The sequence below is a fragment of the Triticum aestivum genome, chromosome 2B (assembly GCF_018294505.1).
Source record: "Triticum aestivum cultivar Chinese Spring chromosome 2B, IWGSC CS RefSeq v2.1, whole genome shotgun sequence".
NCBI lineage: Eukaryota > Viridiplantae > Streptophyta > Magnoliopsida > Poales > Poaceae > Triticum > Triticum aestivum.
In genome coordinates, this window is record NC_057798.1 from 43,170,106 (window position 1) to 43,183,327 (window position 13,222).

The 13,222-nt window shown below is 45.9% G+C and overlaps 1 pseudogene; it reads left to right on the forward strand.

Annotated features, from left to right (window-relative positions):
* Positions 1–3,005: 3,005 nt before the first annotated feature.
* On the forward strand, positions 3,006–6,260 carry LOC123038904 (receptor-like protein 45; annotated as a pseudogene).
* The last annotated feature ends 6,962 nt before the right edge of the window (positions 6,261–13,222 follow it).

Consider the following 13,222-nt stretch of genomic DNA (forward strand, 5'->3'; position numbering starts at 1 on the left):
AAAAAGGAGCATGGATGCTTATATTTAATGACTTATTACAACTCAGAAATAAAAAGAAAAAAATAAATATAGCAGAAAAGAAAAAAAACTATATAAAAAGATACTCAGAAATGAATTGAAGCAAAAAATAGTTGTGATTAACTGTACTAAAAAAGGAGCATAGATGCTTATTTTTAGTGACTTATTACAACTCAGAAATAAAAAGAAGAAAAAATAATTGTGATTAACTTTACTAAAAATGAGCATAGATGCTTATTTTTAATGACTTATTACAATTCAAAAATAAATAGAAGAAAAATAGTTATGATTAATTTTATTAAAAAATGAGCATAGATGCTTATTTTTAATGACTTATTACAACTCATAAATAAAAAGAAAAATAAATATAGCAGAGAAGAAAAAAAATTATATAAAAAGCTACTCAGAAATGAGCATAGATGCGCTTATAGAGGAAATTCAAATTAAATTCATAACAAATTTCAAGAGAAATTCGTATGAATTTAGCCTAAATTCCTATAAGGGCATCTATTTTCATTTTCAGAGGAGCTCAATAAGGCAGAGAGGGAGGGGCTTATAAACTGGTCTGATTCCCCTCCGGTTGGCGAGGTGGGACTAAACTTTGGCCGCAACAAGGACCAACCCTTTAGTCCCGGTTGGTGGAATGGACCGGGACTAATGGTCGTCCTTTGGTCCCGGTCAGGCCACCAATCGGGACCAATGGTGGTGGGCCAGGAGCGAGGGCCATTGGTCCCGGTTCGTCCCACCAATCGGGACCAATAGGTCCAGACGAACCGGGACCAATGGCCCACGTGGCCCGGCCGGCCCCTGGGGCTCACGAACCGGGTCCAATGCCCCCATTGGTCCCGGTTCTGGATTGAACCGGGACTAATGGGCTGGACCGGCCTGGACCATTGGCCCCTTTTCTACTAGTGAGTGATGGCGGAGGAGAACTACGTGACCTTATCCCGAGTGTGTTCGGTACGGATCATGTTGGGCATGGCCACGTATAAAGGGCAGTACCGACCAGGCCAAATGTCAGGTTGTTTTAATGCGGGAGCTGGAGTGGGTTTCTCGGTCGCTGCGTCTGTTTAATACTGGCAGGCGAGTGTGGTTTATAGTGTTCCTGCCACGTGCAGTCACTTCTCTTCGGCATTGAACATGCGTGAAGAGCGGGACGCGGCATGGGCGGCGCTCTCGGCCGGTGCCGCTCCAATACCAGCTTCAATGATCGGATGTGTCCGTTCTGGGCCGGCAAGAATGCGCACGGAGGGGAGAGGTGCGGTCATGCTAGAGAGGCCGTGAGCGCAGAAGATATTTTTGGCTAGGATCGGGGTGTCGGACGTGTACGTGGCGGCGGTTCAAACGACCGCAAACTTTCCTTGGTTTATGTCCGGTTTGCCAGATTTTGGACAACCAGATTCGCCCACCGACCGGTAGGGTACCAAGTTGGATGACAAAGTGTGTCCGAACAGTTTGATCCGGATGTTTGTGGACACGGAACGGGCAGGACGGTCGCCGCTGCCCTGGATGGACCTCAACACGAGCTGTGCGTCGCCAGTGCCCGCTCTCAGCATCATCTCTCGTAGCGGGTGGTCACGGCGCCGGAGCTCGGTTCACAACGGCGGGCTGAAGCTTCCAAAGAAAGTCCAGAGGATTTGCGTGGTTGGCATGCCAGTCTTCTTATATTTATTTACAGAGGGGTACTAGTTAGGGGATTGAGTTATGCTTTTTCTAACAGGGAGTTAGCCCGGGCGTCGGAGAACAAGATGGCCGTCATCCTTCCAGATTTCCAGGGGTGTGAGGACATTTTCTTCTATGACTGCAGCAGTAACTGAATTGGTAAGATGCTTGTGAATAGGTAAGGTATGCTAACATACTCAGAACGGGTTCAATTTGTTATCAGTGTGCCATGCAAATTGCATTTAAACACATAACGAGTTAGCGACACCCACGCATTCATCTAATATGAACTGATGAAGAAACTTCACTTCAAAAAAAAAAGAAGAAGCTTCCCCCCTCTTTGCCTCCATACAAGTGCAAGAGCTTTCGTGCTCGTACTCAAGTCCACAAAGTGTTTGGAGCATAATATTATATGTGCCCAAGGTTAGTGCTTGATGGTGCTCCCATACCTAACTTGACCATGGATCAAAACTTTGTTTACTAAGCAAGTGCAAGCGTGTAGTGTTTGGACAGCCAATTATAAAAACCATCGAAATCGTGTGTGGGCGATTACTGAACGACAAGGGATCCAGCGCTAGCGGCAGCTGCTGGGCTGTGCTAGAGATTCCTCGGCCGGATTTATTCGTCATGCACGAGTCATCGTCATCCCTATAGCACTGCTCAAAAACCACAAGGGGCAGAACAATAAGCAGCCATCTTGCTCTCAAACCTTACCGTACCTGAATTGTAATTCGAGGACGCCTGCTGCTACCACTGAATTGGCAGATGCTTGTGCATAGGAAAAGCATAAGATCGTTCCGCACACCAGAATGGTCTCATTTGTTATTAGTGGCCTGCATAAATTAGCGTTAAATGCACAATTAGCTAGCGACACTCAGGCATTCAGCTAGTATATATGTCCGGCTAAAACCTATAAGATGCTTGCACCGAAGAAGAAGCGTTCAGTTTGGCAACTTTCCTTTTCATGGCCTGCAACCCAGAGCTGGTAGCTGACAGTTTTGTGGTCAAGAATAAGATCTTTTGCAGTTAAGCCCACACATTGATGATGCACCAACGATCCATGATTTGTCATTAGTGTTATATCTATGGCTATCCGATTGGATTTGAACAAAATGTCCCTCAATACGTCAAGAATGCCATTACTTAAATTTCCACTGCTGAAGCATACCTACCTTGACCATACGGAAACTTGCTTTGCTAAGCCAGTGTAGAGCATTCGGACAGCCAACTATAAACACCACAGGGAGGAGAACAATAAAAAGGCATCTTTCTCCCAAGCATGCACCATAGAGCACGCGGGATAAGGTAGAGTTTTTTTCTTTGAAATGGGCTGCTACTTGTCATGGGGATGCTTGCTCCTGGTCCTCTGCGTAGTCCACTCCATGCTTCCGAGTTCTTCAACTTGCTTAAGAGAGGAAAGGGCGGCCCTCATGGATATTAGCTCTTGGTTCATGACCGCGAAGTCCGAGGTTCCCAGTTGGTGGGGACACGGTGATGACTGCTGCTCGTGGGAAAGGATCACTTGCGACAATAGCACGCGACGAATATTGCGTCTCGATCTTCACTCGATCTACCAGCAAATCCCTATCCATAATAGTGATGGCTCTACATCATTTGAACCGATGGAAGCTGCATGCTGGAACTTGAACTTGGCAATCTTTTCTTCGTTCCGGGAGCTTCACCTGTTGGATTTCTCTGCAAATTTCGCTTGTTTACAAAATTTCGACGGTACGTGGCTTGTGTTGCATGCTTGCAACTCCATTTTATTCTTCCAGTAAGTTTGATTGCAAAAATCTTATTCTGAATCAAACAATTTCATCAGGTCTCCAAGGATTGAGTAAGCTCAAGTATCTCAACCTCAGTGATAACAGTTTCATAGGCGATATCTCAGGATTTGTCAACAAAATGGTTTCCCTGGAGGTCATAAATCTCAACAGAAACAACATGAGTGGGGTTCTTCCGAATACAGGTATTGTAACCACTGTTTTAAATAGCCCGCTAGAGCTCCGCTATAGCACGCTATAGCGTTTACAAAAGGTCTTGCGCTAAGAGACTTTGGTCCAAACAAATGAACAAACATTTTAAATAGCGCGCTATAGCTCCGCTATAGCACGCTATAGCATTTGAAAGAGGTCCGCCGCTAAGATGCTTAGCGCGCTATTTAAAACTTTGATTGTAACTAATCAATTTGACATCCCTTATCAGTTGGTACAATTAATTTTTACTTGTTAAAAGGCATATATATCATGGCAGGTTTAAAGAATCTCCAGAACTTGCGAGAACTGCATATGAGATCTAATCAATTGAGTGGTAGCCTCCCAGCATCCATATTTGGCCTTCCATGCCTTGAGTATCTGGATCTTTCAGAAAACCTCTTTGAAGGACACATACCTATAAACTCATCTTGGAAGTGTTCCTCACTGCTTCAAACTATCAGGTTATCCAAAAACAAGCTAGGCGGTAAATTTGATTTCTTCTGGCTAAGAAACTGTACAAAGCTCAAACAAATAGATCTATCCAGGAATACTGATTTGCTTGTTCAAGTGAAAATGCATGGCTGGGTACCTAAATTTGAATTGAGAACACTAATGCTCTCTTGGTGTAACCTTGATAAAAGCATGCTTACAGAGCCACATTTCCTACGCACACAACATCATCTGGAATTTCTTGATTTGTCCAACAATGATTTGTCAGGAAGCATGCCTAATTTTCTGTTCACAAATGAAGCGACACTAGTTTACCTAGATCTTTCAAATAACTCGTTCATTGGATCACTATACCCTATTTGGCAAAACCAAACTGATCTTCAAGTAGTGAACATATCTCTTAACCGTATTGAAGGACAGCTGCCGGCCAATATCAGTTCCATGTTTCCCAATCTGGAGATTCTCGATGTTTCTCATAATAATATATCTGGAGTTGTGCCATCTTCGTTGTGCAACATTGGCAGCATTGAATTTATGGATCTGTCAAATAATAAATTTACAGGAGAGGTACCATCTTGCTTGTTCACTGATTGTTCAACTTTGTTTGTATTGAAGCTTTCAAACAATAACCTCGGGGGTGTGATACTTGATGGGGCTAGTAACTTGGCTGCGTTAGAAATATACCTAGACAACAACAAATTTGAAGGGACTCTACCTAGAAATCTGTCTGGTAATGTCCGAATCATGGATTTACGTGATAACAATATGTCAGGAGCTCTGGACATTTCATTATGGAATCTTCCTTCACTGGAAGCTTTGAGCCTAGCTAGAAATAGTTTAACCGGTGACATTCATCCAGAAATTTGTAAATTAACAAGTCTTCAGCTGTTAGATCTATCCGATAACTATTTTCTAGGGCTTATACCACACTGCAACAGTACATTACCACTCCAGTTTCTGAGTATATCTGGGAATTCACTGTCGGGCTGTCCAAATGCATTTTTCGACAGCTCCTTCATTATAGCTTTGGATCTCAGCCGGAATCAGTTCGCAGGCAACCTTGAGTGGACACGATATCTTTCTGAAATCAGTCTACTGTTGTTAGGCAGAAATAAGTTTGAGGGACAGATCTCATCAAATCTCTGTCGTCTCCAATACTTGAGTATAATTGGCATCTCTCATAACAAACTCTCGGGCTCTGTACCACGGTGTATTGGTGGCATCCCATTTGAAGACCCTAGACTTGAAGCTGATCCATTTTCCTAGCCCAGAACCTCCATTATCTATTTTGGAGGGGGGGTTGGTGGGTTCGATGTTACGGAGCTCTCATATAACAGTCATTATGAACTCCAAGGCTTCACCTTCACCACTAAAAGGATCCCACACACATATGGACACAACTTCTTCATGTCGATGTCTGGCATTGACTTGTCGGCAAACATGTTGTGGGGCAAGATTCCGATGGAGATGGGCAATTTGAGCCATATCAAGTCTCTCAACTTGTCGAACAATTTCTTTACTGGCTCTATCCCTGCAACCTTCGCAAACTTGAGCGAGATTGAGAGCTTAGACCTATCAGAAAACAGGCTGAGCGGATCAGTGCCATGGTAGTTAACTCGGCTATCATCCCTAGAGGTGTTTTCTGTGGCATACAACAATTTATTGGGGTGTCTACCAGCCAGCGGTCAGTTCAGCACATTCGATATGGACAGTTACAAAGGGAACAACAACCTTAGATCATGCACTTCAAGTTCAGGTCCCATGGCACCAAATGGTGTTGCAGGAAGTGTGGCTAATGATTCTGACCCGATCCTTTACGTGGTCAGTGCCGTTTCATTCATCTTGGCATTTTGGGCCACTGTCGCATTCGTATTTTGCCATGCATTTGGAAGGCGTCTTGTACTCAAACTGTAATAGGTAAAGAGACGGAGGGCTAGCAAATACTGGTGAATGGTGGCGATTTACACAACATAAATATTTGTAAACTATGCATTAATAATCTGCTTTCCTGTTCTGTTGTAAACTATGCTATCATTTGTTGCTTTATTGAAGCTTTGTCTCAGCAGATATATTTCCAGTTTGTTCTTGTGTATGAATGTGAGTAAGCCTGTTGAAAATATGAACTTGAAAAGAGACTGGGTGCTGAAGAGGTAAGAAGATGCTGCCCTCTGGGGTAGAGTTGTGCTTAAGGGTGTGTTTGGTAGCATTTTCAACCTATCATGGTTCTTCTCCTCTTATACATGTTGAACATGCATTTGTTGTTGTCTGGTAGCATTGTTGAGACATGCTAAGATGACACTTTGGACGTTTTGTTGCCCGCATCCAGCCCAACCAGGCCCGCGTGGGAAGGGAGATGCCTGTTTGGTTGCCTGGCTTTACTGTTGGGCCTGCATCACACGCTTCTCAAAGCAGCCCAGAGCCTGGCTCACTGGAAATGCTCGGATCAGCAGTTTCCCGCGAGCCAGGCTGAGTGCGGTGCGAGGTCGCACGGGAGGGTGCAACGCGAGGGTGAGGGCGGACGGCGGGAGATGGAAATCTGGCGTGCCGTCCCGACGCCAAATCTAGCCTCACCCCCTTCCACTCACTCACACATAGCCACTACCAACCTTTCTTCCCTACTGCCTCACCACCGGCGGCGGCTGTGATTTCAGATTTGCGCTAGAGGCGGCAGCGGCGGAAGAGGCGGCGTTTGCGGCAGATCTGGTGCTCCCCTTGCTGTTGGCCACCGTCTGGTCGACCTAGTATGTGCCATGGATCCCCCTAAGCCGTCCTCGTCTCCGATGCCGGTAAGCAGCACACCCTCCCCCCTTTGTTAGCTCGGTGGTTAGGCCATTAGGCTAGGTGTAGGATCGATTTCCCACTGAACGAACCGTCGATGTCGACTAGGTTATGGACGCATGGATGAGGCTGATAATCCAGGCAGCAACACTGATTAGTGTGATTCAGGCATGGGTCATGTTCATGCACCAGAGAGCTGTTCGTCGTGCTGGGAGACCTTTGATCCGATATGGTCCATTGTTTCTCTACGAACAGGAGAGGATCCAAAATCTGAACTACATCTACAACTGCAATGACGTCGAGGATCTGTGGATGCTTCGAATGAAAAGAGCACTATTTGCCAGGCTTGTCGAGACCTTCAGGAGCAGCGGGCTGCTACAAGATAGCATCAACACCAGCGCCGAAGAGCAAGTGGCCATGTTCCTCCATGTTATTACGAAAAAGCCCCCCCCCCGCTTTACATTATAAAGCATCGAACCAAGCATCCAACACAGTAGTACAGGGTACAATCAAGTCATAAAGTCATGTTGGGGGCACAGCCAGACAAGCCCCAAATAAAGAAAAAATAGAAGCTAATCCAGCTCGGGAGGTGGTGGTGGTGGCGGAGGAGGAGCAAATGCCGATGCCGAAGAACGAAGAGCAGCTATGATGTTGTCGATGGCGTCCGGGTCTTGCCGCTTGCTAAGCGGTCTCCAAAGCTGTAAGAAGCCACATATTTTGTAGATCGCATCAGTCATACGGCATGGAATCACGCGCTCTGTGACTAGTTTATTACGAGTACACCAGAGGGTCCACGCTAGCGTGCCCAGGGCCACCCAGGTGGGGCGGCTAGAACCAGGGTGTCTAAGAACCTCCCCAAATAAGTCCGGCAGGTTGTCGTGGCACCAGTTGCCACCAACCACCTCCTGGAAGCAGCTCCAAAGGAACTGCGCCACAGGGCAATAGAAGAACATGTGATTGCAGTCTTTCGGTACCAAACAGATGGGGCAGAGGCCATCCCAGGGGACGTTACGTTTGCGGGCCTCTGTACCGGAAGGTAGGCGGCCGCGGACCCATTGCCAGAGGAAAATGCGAATTTTCAAGGGGAGTTTGATCACCCAAAGGACCGCTAGTTCCACAGGGCCCGGAGTGGGAACAATCGCCCGATAGAGGGATCGAGTTGAGAATCTACCACTTGACTCAAGATGCCAAGATAGCGAGTCAGGCTCCAGGGAGGAGGGGTGGAGGGCAATACACTCGGGCAATTCATTCCATTGCTCGAGTTCCACCGCCCCGAATGTACGGCGGAAGGCAATAGCGCCAAAGTCCGCTAAGGCCACGGCCACAGAGAGCTATGGGCGGGCGCAAATCGCGAAGAGCGCATTAAAGCGGACCGCAAAGGGATGGGTCCCTACCCATCGATCTAGCCAGAACAGGGTGTCAGCTCCGGTACCAATTTTAATGGAGGTCCCAATGCACAGGACCGGCATCAGACGGGTCACCGATTGCCAGAATTGGGATCCACCAGATCCAGGGGCGAAAGCCAGTGGCTGCCCGTGAAGGTACTTCGCGCGGATAATCTCAAGCCATAGGCCGCCCTCATCGGTCTGAATCTGCCAAATCCACTTGGTGAGGAGGGCAATATTCATCCGCTTGGAAGAAATGACCCCAAGGCCTCCTTGGTCTTTAGGCTTACAGATCTCAGACCACTTTACCATGTGATACTTCTTTTCATTGTTCTCTCCAGCCCAGAAGAATCTGGAGAGAAGTTTGGTGACCTCCTAATGAAGGGATTCATAAAGATTATAGAATCCCATGATATACATCAAGAGGCTAATAAGGGAGGAGTTCACCAGAATCACTCGAGCGGCTTTAGATAGCCATCTCCCCTGCTAGGGCTCCATCCTAGGCTGGAGCTTGGCGACTATTGGACAGAAGTCCTTCCCTAGCAGACGTGTGTCACTGAGTGGCATGCCAAGGTAAGTGGTCGGGAATGTGCCTAAAAGGCAATTCAAGCGGTTGGCAATGCGCTGCGCTTCCATCTGGGAGTATCCCAAGACCATCACCTCACTCTTGGCGAAGTTAATTGTGAGGCCCGACATTTCCTGGAAGCAAAGGAGGAGGAACTTGAGGTTCTGAATATCCTCATCCGATCCTTCCACCATCATAATGGTGTCATCAGCATATTGGAGGTGGGTCAGACGTCCATTGGCCACAAGAGGGGGACATATCCCCCTAATGTGGCCGGCACGCTTAGCCAAGTTAAGGATCGAGGCGAGGGCGTTAACCACAAGGTTGAATAGAAATGGGGATATCGGGTCTCCCTGTCGGACCCCTTGGCCCGTCAAGAAATAAGTTCCGACTTCCACATTTATGCTTACCGCCGTCCAACCGCTCTTTACCAACTACATCAGTCGGGCAACCCAGTGGTGGTCAAATCCATGTTTAAGAATCACCTCCCGAAAGGAAGGACCAATGGACGGTGTCATAGGCTTTATGGAAGTCGATCTTGAAGAACACCGCGCTCACTCTGTGCGTTCGGTTTATTCGGTTTGCATGTTTCGGTTTATACGATTTTCCAGTTTGTACGGTATTAATACTTCGGTTTATACGGTATGATATTAAAATACGGTTCGGTTTTGGTATATACCAAATTATTTCGGTATGGTTTCGGTATATACCATAATAACCAAAGTTGACGCAAATTTGAAAATGACATACTATATTTTACAAACATATAAATTCAAATGCATACTTTTTAAATACAAATGGTATATAATTTTATATAAGTATATATGCATGCCTCAATTCATGCATTGAAAGGTTATGGACGACGTGGTTAGCATTTTTGCAAGAGAAAAATTACTATGTTACAAGAAAAAATGGACGTTCTTTCCAGGAAATTTTACTCTTATACAAGAAAAATGACTACTTGTATCATTGTTTGCCTCAAGAAATATATATTTTTTATTTCAGTTTATTCGGTTAACCATTCGGTTTTTCGGTATATACCATAAAAACCAAAATTCAAAACGGTATGAAAAGTTCATACCATATCGAAACCAGAAACCATAAAAACCGTGAATTCGGTTCGGTTTAGTTTATTTTCAGTATGGTTTTTCGGTTCGGTTTTAAAATGCACAGAGTGACACCGTGCGAAGGTTTTTGCTCTTGACCTCATGGATCACCTCATGGAGAACAAGGATCCCGTCAAGAATATATCTGCCTTTCGTGAAGGCCGACTGGTTCGGATGATGAATCCGAGGAGCGATTAAGGTCGCCCTAGTGACGTACCCTTTTGCCAGAATCCGAAATATCACATTGAGAACTGAAGGTTTTTGTTCCTCCATGTTATTGGCCATAACCAGAGGTTCGGGGTCATTCACAACACGTTCAGGAGATCAATGGAGACCATCTCTAGGTACTTCAAGCAGGTGATTTTTGCTATTAGGGAGCTTCGAGGAGAGATGATAAGGAGACCATCTGGTCAGACTCCACCCAAGATTCGCGGAAGCCCAAGATGGTATCCATACTTCAAGGTGAGAATTGATAATAGACACTTTTCATGGCTTGATATGATTGTATTGTTCAAGTTGAGCACTAACACAAGCTTGTGATGCCATTTTTAGGATTGCATTTGGGCAATAGATGGTACTCATGTCACTACCAGAGTTCCTAGGTCACAGTCTGCAACATACAGGGGGAGGAAGCACAACACAAGCCAGAATATGCTTGCTGCTGTTGACTTTGATCTGAAGTTCACATATGTGTTGGCTGGCTGGGAGGGGTGAGCGCATGATGCTAACATTCTCGGTGACAACATGAGTCGACCTGATGGGATCAACATCCCCGACGTCAAGTTCTACCTTGGATATGCTCGCTATGCATGTCGGCCGGGTATTCTTCCACCCTTCAGGAAAACCAGGTACCATCTCAACGAGTTCTCTGGTAGGAACTATCCTAGGACTGCATACGAGTTGTTTAATCTTAGACACTCGAGCCTTAATTAGAGTAATTGTTGAGAGGGCATTCGGAGCTCTGAAGAATAGGTTTAAGATCCTGGATCAAAAGCCATTCCACCCATATTCCACATAGGTTAAGCTTGTTCTTGCTTGTTGCATTATGCATAACTGGATCCTCCAGTGGGGCATTGATGAACACGTGCCTGAGGAGGAAGAGGTCGAGCCTGACGATGTTGTTAGCTCCGGCCATTGTGTGGAGGCATTTGACAATGACGCTTGGAAGAACAAAAGGTTGGAGTGGGCAGAGGCAATGTGGCTTAACAGAGGTCTGTGCAGGATTTGAGAATGACGCTTGATTTTTTTTAAATGTAAACAAGTTTTGAAAATTTGATGTTTTTTTTGAAATCCTGAACATTTTTTATGATGTAAAAAAATTGAATTTCTGAACATTTTTTATGATTTAAACAAATTTTGAATTTCTGAACATATTTTGAAGCACAGCGTCGCTCGTGAAGGAAATATGCCCTAGAGGCAATAATAAAGTTATTATTTATTTCCTCATATCATGATAAATGTTTATTATTCATGCTAGAATTGTATTAACCGGAAACATGATAGATGTGTGAATACATAGACAAACATATAGTCACTAGTATGCCTCTACTTGACTAGCTCATTAATCAAAGATGGTTATGTTTCCTAACCATAGACATGTGTTGTCATTTGATTAATGGGATCACATCATTAGAAGAATGATGTGATTGAGATGACCCATTCCGTTAGCCTAGCACTTGATCGTTTAGTATGTTGCTATTGCTTTCTTCATGACTTATACAAAGTTCCTGCAACTATGAGATTGTGCAACTCCCGTTTACCGGAAGAACACTTTGTGTGCTACCAAACGTCACAACATAACTGGGTGATTATAAAGGTGCTCTACAGGTGTTTCCGAAGGTACATGTTGAGTTGGCATAATTCGAGATTAGGTTTTGTCACTCCGATTGTCGGAGAGGTATCTCTAGGCCTTCTCGGTAATACTCATCACTTAAGCCTTGCAAGCATTATAACTAATGAGTTAGTAATAAGATGATGTGTTACAGGACGAGTAAAGAGACTTGCCAGTAACGAGATTGAACTAGGTATTGGATACCGACGATCAAATCTCGGGCAAGTAACATACCGATGACAAAGGGAACAACGTATGTTGTTATGCGGTTTGACCGATAAAGATCTTCGTAGAATATGTAGGAACCAATATGAGCATCCAGGTTCCGCTATTGGTTATTGACCGAGAATAGTTCTAGGTCATGTCTACATAGTTCTCGAACCCGTAGGGTCCGCACGCTTAACGTTACGATGTCAGTTTTATTATGAGTTTATAAGTTTTGATGTACCGAAGTTTGTTCGGAGTTCCGGATGTGATCACGGACATGACGAGGAGTCTCGAAATGGTCGAGACATAAAGATTGATATATTGGAAGCCTATATTTGGACATCGGAAAGGTTCCGGGTGAAATCGGGATTTTACCGGAACACCGGGGGGTTACCGGAACCCTCCCGGGGGTTAATGGGCCTTAGTGGGCCATGAGGGAGAAGAGGAGGGCCGGCCAGGGCAGGCCGCGCGCCCCCTCCCCCCTAGTCCGAATAGGACAAGGAAGGGGGGGCGGCGCCCCCCTTTCCTATTTCCCCTCCCCCCTTTCCTTCTCCACCAAGGCAAGAGGGGGGAGTCCTACTCCCGGTGGGAGTAGGACTCCTCCAGGCGCACCCAAAAGGGGCCGGCCGCACCTTCCCCTACCTCCTTTATATACGGGGGCAAGGGGGCACCCCATAACACACAAGTTGATCTACGGATCGTTCCTTAGCCGTGTGTGGTGCCCCCCTCCACCATATTCCACCTCAGTCATATCGTCGCGAAGCTTAGGCAAAGCCCTGCACCGGTAGAACATCATCATCGTCACCACGCCGTCGTGCTGACGGAACTCATCCCCGAAGCTTTGCTGGATCGGAGCCCGGGGATCGTCATCGAGCTGAATGTGTGCTGAACTCGGAGGTGCCGTACGTTCGGTGCTTGGATCGGTCGGATCGTAAAGATGTACGACTACATCAACCGCGTTGTGCTAAAGCTTCCGCTTACGGTCTACGAGGGTACGTGGACAACACTCTCCCCTCTCGTTGCTATGTCATCACCATGATCTTGCGTGTGCGTAGGAAATTTTTTGAAATTACTACGTTCCCCAACAGTGGCATCCGAGCCTAGGTTTTATGCGTTGATGTTATATGCACGAGTAGAACACAAGTGAGTTGTTGGCGATACAAGTCATACTGCTTACCAGCATGTCATACTTTGGTTCGGCGGTATTGTGAGATGAAGCGGCCCGGACCGACATTACGCGTACG